Raw genomic sequence first — 16283 nt, forward strand, 5'->3', positions numbered from 1 at the left:
AAACTCATAATATAACCGTCATCGAACTTTAAGCGTGCGGACCCTACGGGTTCGAGAACTATGTAGACATTACCGAGACACGTCTCCGGTCAATAACCAATAGCGGAACCTGGATGCTCATATTGGCTCCTACATATTCTACGAAGATCTTTATCGGTGAAACCGCATAACAAAATACGTTGTTCCCTTTGTCATCGGTATGTTACTTGCCCGAGATTCGATCGTCGATATCTCAATACCTAGTTCAATCTCGTGACCGGCAAGTCTCTTTACTCGTTCTGTAATACATCATCCCGCAACTAACTCATTAGTTGCAATGATTGCAAGGCTTATAGTGATGTGCATTACCGAGTGGGCCCAGAGATACCTCTCCGACAATCGGAGTGACAAATCCTAATCTCGAAATACGCCAACCCAACAAGTACCATCGGAGACACCTGTCGAGCACCTTTATAATCACCCAGTTACGTTGTGACGTTTGGTGGCACACAAAGTGTTCCTCCAGTAAACGGGAGTTGCATAATCTCATAGTCATAGGAACATGTATAAGTCATGAAGAAAGCAATAGCAACAAACTAAACGATCAAGTGCTAAGCTAACGGAATGGGTCAAGTCAATCACATCATTCTCCTAATGATGTGGTCTCGTTAATCAAATGACAACTCATGTCTATGGTTAGGAAACATAACCATCTTTGATTAACGAGCTAGTCAAGTAGAGGCATACTAGTGACACTCTGTTTGTCTATGTATTCACAGATGTATTATGTTTCCGGTTAATACAATTCTAGCATGAATAATAAACATTTATCATGATATAAGGAAATAAATAATAACTTTATTATTGCCTCTAGGGCATATTTCCTTTAGGATGCACACCCACTTAGTTTCTTTTGTTGAGCTTTCATACATTTATAGCTCTAGTGCATCCGTTGCATGGCAATCCCTACTCCTTGCATTAACATTAATCGGTGGGCATCTCCATAGCCCATTGATTAGTCTCGTTGATGTCAGACTTTCTCCTTTTTTGTCTTCTCCACATAACCCCCTCATTATTCTATTCCACCCATAGTGCTATATCCATGGCTCGCGCTCATGTATTGCGTGAAAGTTTATAGGTTTGAGATTACTAAAGTATGAAAAAATTGCTTGGCTTGTCATCGGGGTTGTGCATGATGAGAGCATTCTTGTGTGATGAAAATGAAACATGACTAAACTATATGATTTCGTAGGGATGAACTTTCTTTGGCCATGTGATTTTGAGAAGACATAATTGCTTAGTTAGTATGCTTGAACTATTATCATTTTTATGTCAATATGAACTTTTGACTTGAATCTTTCGGATCTGAATATTCATACCACAATTAAGAAGAATTACACTAAAATTATGCCACGTAGCACTCCGCATAAAAAATTCTGTTTTTATCATTTACCTACTCGAGGACGAGCATGAATTAAGCTTGAGGATGCTTGATACGTCTCCAACATATCTATAATTTTTGATAGCTCCATGCTATGTTATCTACTATTTTGGGAAATATTGGGCTTTATTATCCACTTTTATATTATTTTTGGGACTAACCTATTAACCGGAGGCCCAGCCCAGAATTGCTGTTTTTTTTTGCCTATTTCGGTGTTTCAAAGAAAAGGAATATCATACGGAGTCGAAACGGAACGAAGTCAACTGGAGAAGTTATTTTTGGAAGGAGAGCTATGGGATGGACTTGGACCCATGTCAGGAGCCAAGGGAGGTGCTCATGAGGGGGGGGGGCGCCCCCCTAGGGCGCGCCCCCTGCCTCGTGGGGCCCCCGAAGGTCCACCGACGTACTTCCTGCACCCATATATACCTACGTATCCTAAAACTTCCAGAATAGACAATAGATCGGGAGTTCCACCGCCAGAAGCCTCTATAGCCACCGAAAACCAATCTAGACCCATTCCGGCACCCTGCCGGAGGGGAAATCCTTCTCTGATGGCCATCTTCATCATCCTGGTGCTCTCCATGACGAGGAGGGAGTAGTTCTCCCTCAGGGCTAAGGTTATGTACCAGTAGCTATGTGTTTATTTCTCTCTCTCCCTCGTTTTCTTCATTTGGCACGATCTTGATGTATCGCGAGCTTTGCTATTATAGTTGGATCTTATGTTTCTCCTCCCCCTCTACTCTCTTGTAATTAATTGAGTTTCCCCTTTGCAGTTATCTTATCGGATTGAGTCTTTAAAGATTTGAGAACACTTGATGTATGTCTTGTCGTGCGTATCTGTGGTGACAATGGGATACCATGTGATTCACTTGATGTATGTTTTGGTGATCAACTTGCGGGTTCCACCCATGAACCTATGCATAGGGGTTGGCACATGTTTTCTTCGTGATTCTCCGGTAGAAACTTTGGGGGTACTCTTTGAAGTTATTTGTGTTGGTTGAATAGAAGAATCTGAGGTTGTGTGATGCATATCGTATGATCATACCCACGGATACTTGAGGTGACATTGGAGTATCTAGGTGATATTAGGGTTTTGGTTTATTTGTGTCTTAAGGTGTTATTCTTGTACGAACTCTAGGGCTGTTTGTGACACTTATAGGAATAGCCCAACGGATTGATTGGAAAGAATAATTTTGAGGTGGTTCCGTACCCTACCATAATCTCTTTATTTGCTCTCCTCTATTAGTGACTTTGAAGTGACTCTTTGTTGCATGTTGAGGGATAGTTATATGATACAATTATGTTATTATTGTTGAGAGGACTTGCACTAGTGAAAGTATGAACCCTAGGCCTTATTTCCTATCATTGCAATACCGTTTATGCTCACTTTTATCACATGCTACCTTGCTGTTTTTATATTTTCAGATTACAAAAACTATTATCTTCTATCCATATTGCACTTGTATCACCATCTCTTCGCCTAACTAGTGCACCTATACAATTTACCATTGTATTGGGTGTGTTGGGGACACAAGAGCTTCTTTGTTATTTGGTTGCAGGGTTGCTTGAGAGAGACCATCTTCATCCTACGCCTCCTACAGATTGATAAACCTTAGGTCATCCACTTGAGGGAAATTTGCTACTGTCCTACAAACCTCTGCACTTGGAGGACCAACAACGTCTACAAGAAGAAGGTTGTGTAGTAGACATCACTGCACATGGAAGTTTCTAGCATGAATAATCTTATGATCCCTTTGAGCTTGGGTGGCATTCCATAGGGTGATCACACGGGTCCTCCGAGATCCTCTTGGGCAAGCACTGGGTTCTCCAGGTGCCCGGGCAAACCACTGGGTGCTCCAGGGTGCCCCTACCATTCTACCCAGATGTGTATTAAAATAGCCACCTTAAGTTAACCATTAAATAATATTCTCACATCTGTCATGGTTACACTCAAACCCAATCCACGTCTATGAGCATAGCAGAGCAGTATAAGCATAACGTAGTAGTAACTCCCAAGGTTTGAATGCAGGGCAATAGGTTCCTACCTCATCAACTACTTCCCAATACCCGCATGTTATCAATCCTACTCATGCAATGTTTGAGGGTGAAACTAATGCATAAAAACTAGGTATGAAAGGGATATGATCAAAGTGTGTGCCTGTACTGTTGAAGAAGATGATTTGCACTGAAAACTCTTGATAGTTCTACTCGTCACACTTCGGTCAATCTATCGTAAGCAAGCAATTGCATACATAAGCACTCATGCAAGACAATCAAAGAAAAGATCTCGAAAAACTTCAAAAACAAGCAATTAACTCTTGCAACAGAAAACAATTTCTAATAGTACCAAAATTGGGTGAATTTGGTCTTATCAGAAAGTTTAGGTTAAGAGCTTCGATTAGGAAAAAGAATCAATTAAATCGGACTTATAGAACTCAAGTTACGATCAAACGAAGTTTGAATTCAAATCTGATCTAATTCAAATTTTACAATTTCAAAAACATGTTTAAGTTGTTTATCTGGATAGAGGGGATCGTAACAAAGAAGTGAGCATTGGTTTCATCTAATTCTGACTAACGAGAAAAAAGTTGTATTAGTTTGAAGAACAGGGTTTGTTGTGTAAATAAACTAATTACAAACGGGTCCCTGGCAGAAATAAAATAAAACGAAAAGGCTATTTAACGAACGTTCGCTACCAAGGGCTATCGAACGAGCAGTGCGCCAGATAGGAAAGAAAACGAACGGAGTCAGATCCGTTGGATCGAGATCCGACGGCCAAGATTAGGGCGGGGTGGTTACCGCGGCAGCAGCGAGATCCGACGATGTTGGCGGCGGCTCCGGCGACGGGGCGAGATGTAGGCAGCGGCGCAGGCGAGCGGCGAGGGGAGGCGACGAGCGGAGGATGCGGCAGAGGCGAGGCGGTAGCGGCGGCGCTAGATGCGGGCGGTGGCGGCCGCGGAGCTTGAGGCGGCGGCGGCGACTGGTGATGGGAACGGGATGGCGGGGGCGGCTTATAAAGGCCCCGGGGTCGGGGTCCCGACTTGGAGCAGGGGGCGATGGCGGCGGCGATGGCTCGGACTCCCTGCCGGAGTCCGGCATGGGCACAGGGTCCGGGGCGATGGCGGTTGGCGGCTGGGCTTGGCCTGGCTAGAGCTGGGCCGACCCAGTTCGAGGGAAGTTAAAAAAACAATTTCAAGACAAATAAAAATGATAAATAAAAATATTATATAGGCATATAATATATCAAAATTTTTAGAAAAAGATTTTCTACAACATGAACATTTTTGTAGCATTAAATAAAATCCACACAAATTCAAATAATTCAAACAGTGCTCCTGCTCTACTAAAATCCAATAAAAATCATTTTAAAAATACCAAAATGATTTAGAATTTATTTCTCTCCAATTTTCTACTGTAGGGAATCATGTTACCCTATTTTCCATATATTTTATTTTTGGAGAAAAATAATATGAATAAAACCCAAATAACTCCAAATTGAAAATAATTTCAAAAAGACTTTGAATTTGTTCCTTTTAAACTCCCAACTCATATTTCATATAATTTGAAGAAGTCATTTTATCTTCTCTCATGAAAATCATTGAGTTGCTTGAAGTTTATGAATTTGAAATATTTCCAAGTGAAATTCAAATATTTTCAAAAACCCTTTTCATTTATTTAAATGGAATAAGTCATGTCATCTCCTCTCTAGGGTTTTGTATTTGAAAAGAATTTGAATTCACGGAGATCAGAAAGCAAAGATGAAAGTTTGGGAAAGTCCTTTTATTCCCTCTCATTTAACTTTCAAAAAGTTTCGAATTCACTCACTTTCAGTCAATCAATCACACAACACTCAAACAAACAATCAAAACTATCTATTTAATATAACATTCCAAAATTTAGAATCTTGGGATGTTACAAACCTACCACCCTTAAAATGAATCTCGTCCTCGAGATTCAGAGAGGCTAGAAAGAAATAGGTTAGGTTTGGGGGTCTTCTCAAAATCCATCGGTTGTCTTAGGGTGTCCCCTCAAAATCCATCAATTGACACGAAGGCCTGAGGTGCTACCACCGTTAGAAACATAGTTATGGTTCCATCAAAACTTATATACTCCATCCTTATCGTTGACAGTGTCGGTCTTCTCAGATTTTCAGGAAAATTCTTTCTCTAGGCTCTTCTGGCAGTGGTGTAACCTTTTCGTAAATTCTTCTGTCCTTTCATCTTGGTAAGGTTATTCCGAGATTGAGTCTTCTTAGCCAACGGGTCTGGCGCCAATACTAATCAACTATAGATATCTGATGGTGGTCAACCATTTATGGTTTCTCCTGCAGGAAATGGGTCTAGGCTGAACCTCACCATATATCCCACGATTGGCAACAACTTCCTGGTACAAGGGAAAACTGTCATACCATTCTAAGGTTTAAACCATGTTTTGATCATCGTCTCTCTACTATAGGTTAATCACTCAGATTTACCATCCCATATAGCAAGGCGAATAATAAGAGTAAGTTAGTATGGTTATCAATCCATCCCGCACCTAAATCATTACCATGTATATGGTTTAGTTAATCTCGCATTCTAACACTTGGTCATCCTCACAAGCATTGCAGAATTTTCTCTTGTCGACAAACCAAGTTCGGATAAATCCATGGATTCTGCAAGCCAAACGAACATCTATCGTTCCTTCACAACTCTCAGGTTTTGCGTAAACTCCTATAAGATCGTTTGTTGATAAACGTAACTTCTTCCAGGGTTTTTCCGTCAGCAAGAATGTGCTTTCTTCTTGGCAGGTCCCGGGGCCTGTGGGTTATGGCCCATCTCATCACTTGAAATACTTGAACTCATTATCGGGGCAACTGATCATTATTCCAACATCCAGCTTCCTAGCATTCTTAAATCCAATTGTATTGTCTCTCTTCCTTCTATTGGCACCAAACTAAGATGTGATTACTCCCACTCATCATTGAGTTACAATTGCTCCTTATTACCAACCTTCTACCTCCTTTATATCCAATAGTACTTCATCCCTTCATACTCTTGGGATATCCCACATATCGAGACAAAACTCGTACTTATCTTGTCCGAAATCCACTTCGTGGAACATCATTATCTTTTCCAGGGGTCAAGGGTCCTCATGGTTACTACCACCCTTGAAATGCACAAGCTCATCCATAGACCATATTTCTCCTATCCTCGAAAATGGTCAAAATCTTTCTTCATGGAGTAATAACTCATAATATCCAAATCAGTACCAACAATGCTAACTTTATTGATTCTCCAACGATTTCAATCTCTTGCTTTTCCATTACATGCATCAACTCAACACCTCATTAATAAAAGGAAAATGTTCTCACTACTACTACTATATTACTCACGGAGACAACTAATTATCACAAGTCTCCTTCTCCTTGGGACAATCGCTAGCAAAGTGCCCTGCTTCATTACAACGAAAACATATTACTTCTGACAAGTCTCGAGGTTTCCTTTTTGGGCAACGGCTGAAGTAGTGCCCTGACTCCTTGCATCTGTAGCAGGTGATATGACTTAGGTCCTTCCTGGAATCCAATACACTTCTCTTCCTAGACTTTTCCGTTCCAATCAGGGCTTCTATTTCCTGTGGGTCATAATCTACTTCCTCCATCAGGAATTCTACTAGATCCCCATTCATACAATTCTAGGAGACGTGTCCTTCTTCTCCACATGAATAGCAAGACTTGGTGCAGGGTTTAATTGGGTCTTCTTTGGGTGTGTCCTCCACCTCTTCATTCATCACATGTTCTTCTAAAATTTCCATAAGGGCTCCTTTCGTTGCATCTTTCTTCTGTTGGATGGTTCATTGTACTATAGGGTAAATGTGACACTGAGTAGGGTAGTGGGTAGTCCCTTCACACAAGAAACAAGTGATCTGCCTAGTTGGGCATTCTTCAGTTGGGTGACTTCCTTCACAATTAGGGCATTCCTCCTTGTGTTCTTTATGGTTGTGTCCTATTTCTCCACAAAGCTTGCATGCACAGGGTTTCTTCATATCATTTCCATAAGGCTTCAACGTCTGGGACACAAGATGAGATCTTTGCAGAGTCAACTGAAATTCCTTCCAAGTGGTTACTCCTTGCCATCCATTGATGGTTTGGTACATCATCCACCAAGTAGCAGCACCTCTTTCAAAACACTGAAGAGCATGCTGAGTCATATCCTTTCTGGCTATAGTGTTATTATCCGTATGATCCTCCATGTTCTGGATCCATCGGTCTGTCTCCAATTGACTCATCGGTCCAGAAAAATACAAGCTCATCTCCATTCGTCCTCTATTGGGTCCATGGGTTTGGGGTGAGATAAGAGAGATAGAGAGGGATACACACAATGCAAACAACAGTTTTGAAAAGACAGATTTTATTTGCGGCTGTCAGAAAACATCAAACAAAGGACAACTCACAATTGTCGTATCTAACATAGATATATAATAGGGGTTTGGTCTTCTAATGGTCAATAAATCTTTAAAGTTGCCAAACACTTCAAGTCTTGTTCCTTACTCCGATGGCTTCTTTCGATCGTGCTTGTCCTTCTCAAGTTCTTTTGCCAGATCAACTCTGTTAATGTGAAGTCTCTCGTGACGTCCTTTAATATTTCTGGAGTTGCATTCCAAACTTCGGGGTTTCAATATCCTTGGCATGAGCCATGGTACTACTGTCCTTCAGTTCCTGATGAATCTCCTGTATCACGAGGTTTTGCTCCTCCAGCTTGGCTACTTTTAGCTTCTGGGTCCTAAGTTCTTCACAAAACGCTTCCTTGTCAAATACAGCTTCCTGAAGGTTCATATTAAACTTATTGATGTAATACTCCAGATCCTGGAGATACATCAGCTAAGGTTGAAACTGCATTCCTTTGCTGATAGATGCTCCATCAGCCTTGTACCATCCAATCCTTCCATGCATATGCATGCTTAACTCAACACGGTGATAATAGCATAAGCGGGCGATAACATCATGGATAGCCGTGTTTCTGCCCTTGTCATTACCATGAGCTATCATTCCATAGTTGATATCTCCTGCCTTAGGTTTTTCTTGACAAAACTTTGAGTTTTACGCTCCATGTTCCGGTCTTTCTCCAATACACGTTGATCTCGGGTATTGACAGCTTCAATAGTCTGACAATTCCATAAGGGTAGCTTTTCCTAGGTCATACTAAATCTGGAAATTCTTCATAGCCTCCAAATTCTCCTAGTCTTCGGAGTCTTGAACCGTTGCACTTTCCATTATTCAGATGCATGGTAAAATTCTCTTCATTCCGAAGTGGTCTTAGTTGTCTGATGTCTTGTACTTCTTGGAGTGGTCTCATCAATTGAATCTTCGTGTGGTCAAGTGGGGAAAAGGGGTATAGTCTCACTAAAAGGGAATATTTGAATAAGCTCAGAAGAGAAGAGAGTTAAAAGATCTTTTTGAAAAGAAAGTTGTATAGAAAAATCTTTCCTAAGGGCTTGCCAGTTTCTAGGGGTCACATCCTACAGTCAACATGTGCTCTGATACCATCTTGTAGCGACCCGACCTCAGACAGTCAAGTCTTTGTGCTTAAGTGTCATCCCTGGATCGGAATGCTAACACACACAGTACTTGAGGAATTATAACAGAGGTAAATCACATGTATAAATAACATAAATACTATTACCTCAATCCATACAGCGGAAGTAACAACAAGGTTGTGGATTCCCATCAACACCAACGGCAAAGTTGAGTGTAGAAATCGTAGCCCTAACATAGCACTTACTCATCATAAGAATCCTACAACATGAGACATTGCAGCCACAAAGGGTCAGTACATTGAATGTACTCGCAAATTCACACCATAGGACAATGATGAATAATAACTATCACTACATGCATATATGGCTGGTGGAAAAGCTCTATGGTTATAATAATTTTTGCGAAAAGCCAATTTTTCCCTACTGCGAAGGAATATATTTTATTTAACTACAAAGTTTGTTGATAAATATTGAGAAGGTTCCTCCAACTCAATCCCAAATTAACATCAATAACCCAACAAATTATTTAAGTAACATGATGAGATCAACATGATAATCCAAGAACCTGATACTCAAGATGTCCATAACCGGGGACATGGCTAATCATGATTAGTTTGTACACTCTGCAGAGGTTTGCGCACTTTTCCCACAAGATTCGATTTCCTCCGTTGGATTTCTCGCACTACATGATGTTTGAGAAATGGATGACCGAGACACAGTCTTTCAGAAGCATGAACTCTCTACTCTGGATAGACAGTACCACCTACAACCCACTATATCTGCTAGTTTACCTCTTCAAGAGGTTCACGCAAATTACTCAACTATGCCAGAGCCCATAATGGCTTGTGGCTGCACACGGAAGTTTCTAGCATGAATAATCTTATGATCCCTTTGAGCCTGGGTGGCATTCCATAGGATGATCACACGGGTCCTCCGGGATCCCCTTGGGCAAGCACTGGGTTCTCTAGGTGCCCGGGCAAACCACTGGGTGCTCCACGGTGCCCCTACCATTCCACCCAGATGTGTATTAAAATAACCACCTTAAGTTAACCATTAAATAATATTCTCACATCTGTCATGGTTACACTCATACCCAATCCACGTCTATGAGCATAGCAAAGCAGTATAAGCATAACGTAGTAGTAACTCCCAAGGTTTGAATGCAGGGCAATAGGTTCCTACCTCATCAACTACTTCCCAATACCCTCATGTTATCAATCCTACTCATGCAATGTTTGAGGGTGAAACTAATGCATAAAAACTGGTTATGAAAGGGATATGATCAAAGTGTGAACTTGCCTATACTGTTGACGAAGATGATTCGCACTCAAAACTCTTGATAGTTCTACTCATCACAATCCGGTCAATCTATCGTAAGCAAGCAATTGCATACATAAGCACTCATGCAAAAGAATCGAAGAAAAGATCTCGGAAAACTTCAAAAACAAGCAATTAACTCTTGTAACAGAAAACAATTTCTAACAGTACCAAAATTGGGTGAATTTGGTCTTATCATAAAGTTTAGGTCAAGAGATTAGATTAGCAAAAAGAATCAATTAAGTCGGAGTTATAGAACTCAAGTTACAATCAAACAAAGTTTGAATTCAAATCTGATCTAATTCAAAATTTAAAATTTCAAAAACATGTTTAAGTTGATTATCTGGATAGAGGGGATCGTAACGAAGAAGTGAGTGTTGGTTTCATCTAATTCCAACTAACGAGCAAAAAGTTATGTTAGTTTGAAGAACATGGACTGTTCTGTAAATAAACTAATTGCAAACCGGTCCCTGGCAGAAATAAAATAAAATGAAAAGGCTATTTAACGAACGTTCGCTACCAAGGGCTATCGAATGAGCAGTGCACCAGATAGGAAAGAAAACGAACGGAGTCGGATCCATTGGATCGAGATCCGACGGCCAAGATTAGGGCGGGGTGGTTACCGCGGCAGCGGCTCCGGTGACGGGGCGAGATGCAGGCGGCGACACAGGCGAGCGGCGAGGGGAGGCGACAAGCGGCAGATGCGGCAGAGGCGAGGGCGGAGAGCAGCAGCGGCGAGCGGTGGCGGCGGCGGCTGCGGAGCTTGAGGCGGCGGCCACTGGTGATGGGAACGGGGCGGCGGGGGCAGCTTATAAAGGCCCCGGGGTCCCGACTTGGAGCAGGGGGCGACGGCGGCGGCGATGGCTCGGACTCCCTGCCGGAGTCTAGCGCAGGCACGGGGTCGGGGGCGATGGCGGTAGGCGGCTGGGCTTGGCCTGGCTGGAGCTGGGCCGACCTAGTTCAAGGGAAGGTTTTTTTTAAACAATTTCCAAACAAACAAAAATAATAAAAGAAAATAAATAAAAATATTATATAGGCATATAATATATCAAAGTTTTCATAAATAGATTTTCTACAACATGAACATTTTTATAGAATTTAATAAAATCCACACAAATTCAAATAATTCAAACAGTGCTCCTGCTCTACTAAAATCCAATAAAAATAATTTTAAAAATACCAAAATGATTAAGAATTTATTTCTCTCCAATTTTCTACCGTAGGGAATAATGTTACCCAATTTTCCATATATTTTATTTTTGGAGAAAAATAATATGAATAAAACCCAAATAACTCCAAATTGAAAATAATTTCAAAAAGACTTTGAATTTGATACTTTTAAACTCCCAACTCATATTTCATATAATTTGAAGAAGTCATTTTATCTTCTCTCATGAAAATCATTGAGTTGCTTGAAGTTTCTGAATTTGAAATATTTCCAAGTGAAATTCAAATATTTTCAAAAACCCTTTTCATTTATTTAAATGGAAGAAGTCATGTCATCTCCTCTCTAGGATTTTGTATTTTAAAAGAATTTGAATTCACGGAGATCAGAAAGAAAAGATGAAAGTTTGGGAAAGTCCTTTTATTCCCTCTCATTTAACTTCCAAAAAGTTTCGAAGTCACTCACTTTCAGTCAATCAATCACACAACACTCAAACAAACAATCAAAACTATCTATTTAATATAACATTCCAAAATTTAGAATTTTGGGATGTTACAACATTGCCGCCTTTGGGTCGCTACAGACTACGATCGGATTGGGTTTAAACCCGATGAGAGAGAAATCAAATCTCCACCGATCACCCATCAGATAGCGGTTGTAGAGGAGCAAAACAACAAATCTTACCCTATATTAAGGACGAACTATGTTCGGATTTCCGAGCTCGAAGAGCCGTATACCTATCCACGGAACAACATGCCCTGTCCTCCGAACCTAGAATCGGTTGATGGGCCTAAAGAATCCATTGATATCCCGGAGCCCGAACCATTTTGCTCGGAGATTTCTCAAACTCCGGATCCCAAATTGGGTCAGGGTTTGGATTTAAAGCCACCCACCCACCCAGACGTACGCGATCTCATGTACATACAGTAGCAGTCTCAGGAAATAGTCAATCACTTTTGGGCTAGATTCCTCCTTGTCAAAGACAAGATTAAAGATTGCTGCGATGAAGATGCGATCTCAGCATTTTGCAATAATTGCATGGAAGTAGGAATCCTCAACGCCATCAACAGCCCTCGCGTGTTACATTTCGCTGACTTGGCGACCATCATACAGAAGTACTACGCAATGGAAAGTGCCTGGAAAACTCAGGCAGCTCACTGAAAACCACCGGTTTCTACTCAACCCTTCGTCCGGGCAAAAAGGATGCATCCTCGCGCAGCACCCAATAGTAAAGAAATCTAAGTTGATTATGGGGCAGGCCATGCAAAATACACACAACACCGGATACCATACCAACCCACAGCCTTAGAGCATATTGGATACTCCGGCAAGTGGCCAAGAGCGGCGAGGATATCCTCACCAAAAATATCCCAGAGCAACACCCCCCGGAAGACGATGACCTCAGCGTATTGATGGTCTTCGAGACTTTTGCTTCAAACAATCGGTGCAAAAGGGCCCTCCGCGACCTCGCCGAAGTCTGCCAAGTCACCGCGACAAACCCTTGGAACGACACAGCCATAACTTTCAATAGAAGTGACGAACCAAAATTCCGGACAGTCCGGGCATTAGCCGCCTTGGTCCTCAATCCAATTGTGGATGGTTTTTAGCTCACCAAAGTGCTCATGGACGGCGGCAGCGGACTAAACCTCCTCTACGAGGATACACTCAACGAAATGGAAATAGACAGGAGCCGCATTTAGCAAAGCAGCACGACCTTCTAAGGAATCATTCCCAGTTGGGAGGCGCGGTGTGCGGGAAAAATCACACTTGACGTGGTATTCGGCACGCCGGAGAATTATCGGTCTGAAGAGATAACCTTCCAAGTGGCCCCTTTCAACAGCGGATATCACGCCCTCTTGGGGAAAGATGCATTTACACGCTTCCAAGCTATACCTCATTAGGGGTACATGAAGCTTAAGATGCTTGGGCCCAACGGAATCATCACTCTTACCAGTGATCCGGACATAGCACTCTGCGCCGAAAACAAAACCGCATCCCTGGCCCTCGAGGCACTGTCTGAAGCCCTCACGGTCGAAGAGTTAACCGCGCTGCGCTCCACTATGGACAAGCGACCCAAATCCACCTCCTTTAAACCAGCAGACGAAATAGTCAAATTTCAAGTCCACCCAACGGACCCAAAGAAGACAGCATCCATCGGGGCTCAGCTCGACCCAACGGTTTACATCGCGTTACTGGAGTTCCTGTGCGAGAACTGGGACATATTCGCCTGGCACCCTTCTGACATGCCATGAATCCCACGCAGGTTGGCCGAACATAGTCTCAACATACTGAAGGGATAAAAACCGGTCAAGTAAACACTGCGGCGCTTTTCCGAACCCAAACAACAAGCTATGGGGGATGAGCTAGCTAAGTTAATTGAGGCTGGATTTATCAGAGAAATTAAACATCCAGACTGGCTAGCATACCTGGTGATGGTTCCAAAGAAGGATAAATCCTGGCGTCCATGCGTCGATTTCAAGGACCTCAACAAGGCCTGCCCTAAGGATCCCTTCCCCCTCCCTCGCATCGACCAGATTATTGATGCTATCGCAGGACACGACTCACTGTGTTTCCTCAACGCATACTCCGGATACCATCAAATCAAAATGAAGGAGTCCGACCAACCCGCAACGGCATTCATTACCCCATACGGGCCATTCTGCTTCAACTCTATGCCCTTTGATACGTCTCCAATGTATCTATAATTTTTGATTGTTCCATGCTATTATATTATCCATCTAGGATATTTTATATGCATTCATATGCTATTTTATATGATTTTTGGGACTAACCTATTAACCTAAAGCCCAGTGCCAATTTCTGTTTTTCCTTGTTTTTGAGTATCGTAGAAAAGGAAAACGAAATGGAGTCCAATTGACCTGAAACTTCACGGAACTTATTTTTGGACCAGAAGAAGGCCATGGAGTAATAGAGTTGGGCCAGAAGAGTCCCGGCCTATACCCACGAGGGTGGGGGGCGCGCCCACCCCCTGGGCGCGCCTCCCTACCTCGTGGACAGCCCGGAGACCCCCCTGACTTGCTCTCGACGCCAAAAGCTCTTATATATATACAGAAACTTCCAGAAAGAAACCTAGATCAGGAGTTCTGCCGCTGCAAGCCTCTGTAGCCACCGAAAACCAATCTAGACCTGTTCCGACACCCTGCTGGATGGGGGAATCCCTCTCCGGTGGCCATCTTCATCATCCCGGTGCTCTCCATGACAAGGAGGGAGTAGTTCACCCTCGGGGCTGAGGGTATGTACCAGTAGCTATGTGTTTGATCTCTCTCTCTCTCGTGTTGTTGAGGTGGTACGATCTTGATGTATCGCGAGCTTTGCTATTATAGTTGGATCTTATGATGTATCTCCCCCTCTACTCTCTTGTTATGGATTGAGTTTTCCCTTTGAAGTTATCTTATCAGATTGAGTCTTTAAGGATTTGATAACAATTGATGTAGGTCTTGCGTGGGATATCTGTGGTGACAATGGGATATCACGTGTTCCACTTGATGTATGTTTTGGTGATCAACTTGCGAGTTCCGTGACTTCGTGAACTTATGCATAGGTGTTGGCACACGTTTTCGTCTTGACTCTCCGGTAGAAACTTTGGGGCACTCTTTGAAGTTCTTTGTGTTGGTTGAATAGAAGAATCTGAGGTTGTGTGATGCATATTGTATGATCATACCCACGGATACTTGAGGTGACATTGTAGTATCTAGGTGACATTAGGGTTTTGGTCGATTTGTGTCTTAAGGTGTTATTCTAGTACGAACTCTTGAATTGATCGATTAGAAAGAATAACTTTGAGGTGGTTTCATACCCTACAATAATCTCTTCGTTTGTTCTCCGCTGTTAGTGACTTTGGAGTGACTCTTTGTTGCATGTTGAGGGATAGTTATATGATTCAATTATGTTATTATTTTTTAGAGAACTTGCACTAGTGAAAGTATGAACCCTAGGCCTTGTTTCCTAGCATTGAAATACCATTTACGCTCACTTTTTTATCGCTTGTTACCTTGCTGTTTTTATAATTTTAGATTACAAAAACCTATATCTACCATCCATATTGCACTTGTATCACCATCTCTTCGCCAAACTAGTGCACCTATAGAATTTACTATTGTATTGGGTGAGTTGAGGACACAAGAGACTCTTTGTTATTTGGTTGCAGGGTTGTTTGAGAGAGACCATCTTTATCCTACGCCTCCCACGGATTAATAAACCTTAGGTCATCCACTTGAGGGAAATTTGCTATTGTCCTATAAACCTCTGCACTTGGAGGCCCAACAATGTCTACAAGAAGAAGGTTGTGTAGTAGACATCACCCTTTGGGCTCAAAAATGCCGGGGCTACCTACCAACGCATGATTCAAACATGCCTGGAGAAACAAATTGGCAAGACAGTTGAAGCATATGTGGATAACGTCATCATCAAAACTAGGCACGTCGAGTCATTGATAGACGATCTACACCTCACATTCGACAACCACCGTACATATGACATCAAGCTCAATCTGGAAAAGTGTGTTTTCGGCGTTCCCGCTGGAAAATTGCTGGGCTTCATCATTTCCAATAGAGGAATTGAAGCAAACCCAGCCAAAATCCGAGCTTTGTCACAATTGACTACACCAACAGACCTTAAACAGGTCCAAAAAACTAGCCAGATGTGTGGCAGTTTTAAGCCGTTTTATCTCCAAATTAGGATAAAAAGCACTGCCACTCTATCGCCTTCTCCGATGCACTGACCACTTCGAGTGGACGGATGCGGCAATGGTCGGACTGGAATAAATAAAGGTTCTTTTAGCAAGCAACCCAATCCTGGCCGCACCGAACGTCGGCGAACCCATGCTATTATACATATCGGCAACGC

The sequence above is a fragment of the Triticum aestivum genome, chromosome 7A, assembly GCF_018294505.1.
Source record: "Triticum aestivum cultivar Chinese Spring chromosome 7A, IWGSC CS RefSeq v2.1, whole genome shotgun sequence".
Taxonomy (NCBI): domain Eukaryota; kingdom Viridiplantae; phylum Streptophyta; class Magnoliopsida; order Poales; family Poaceae; genus Triticum; species Triticum aestivum.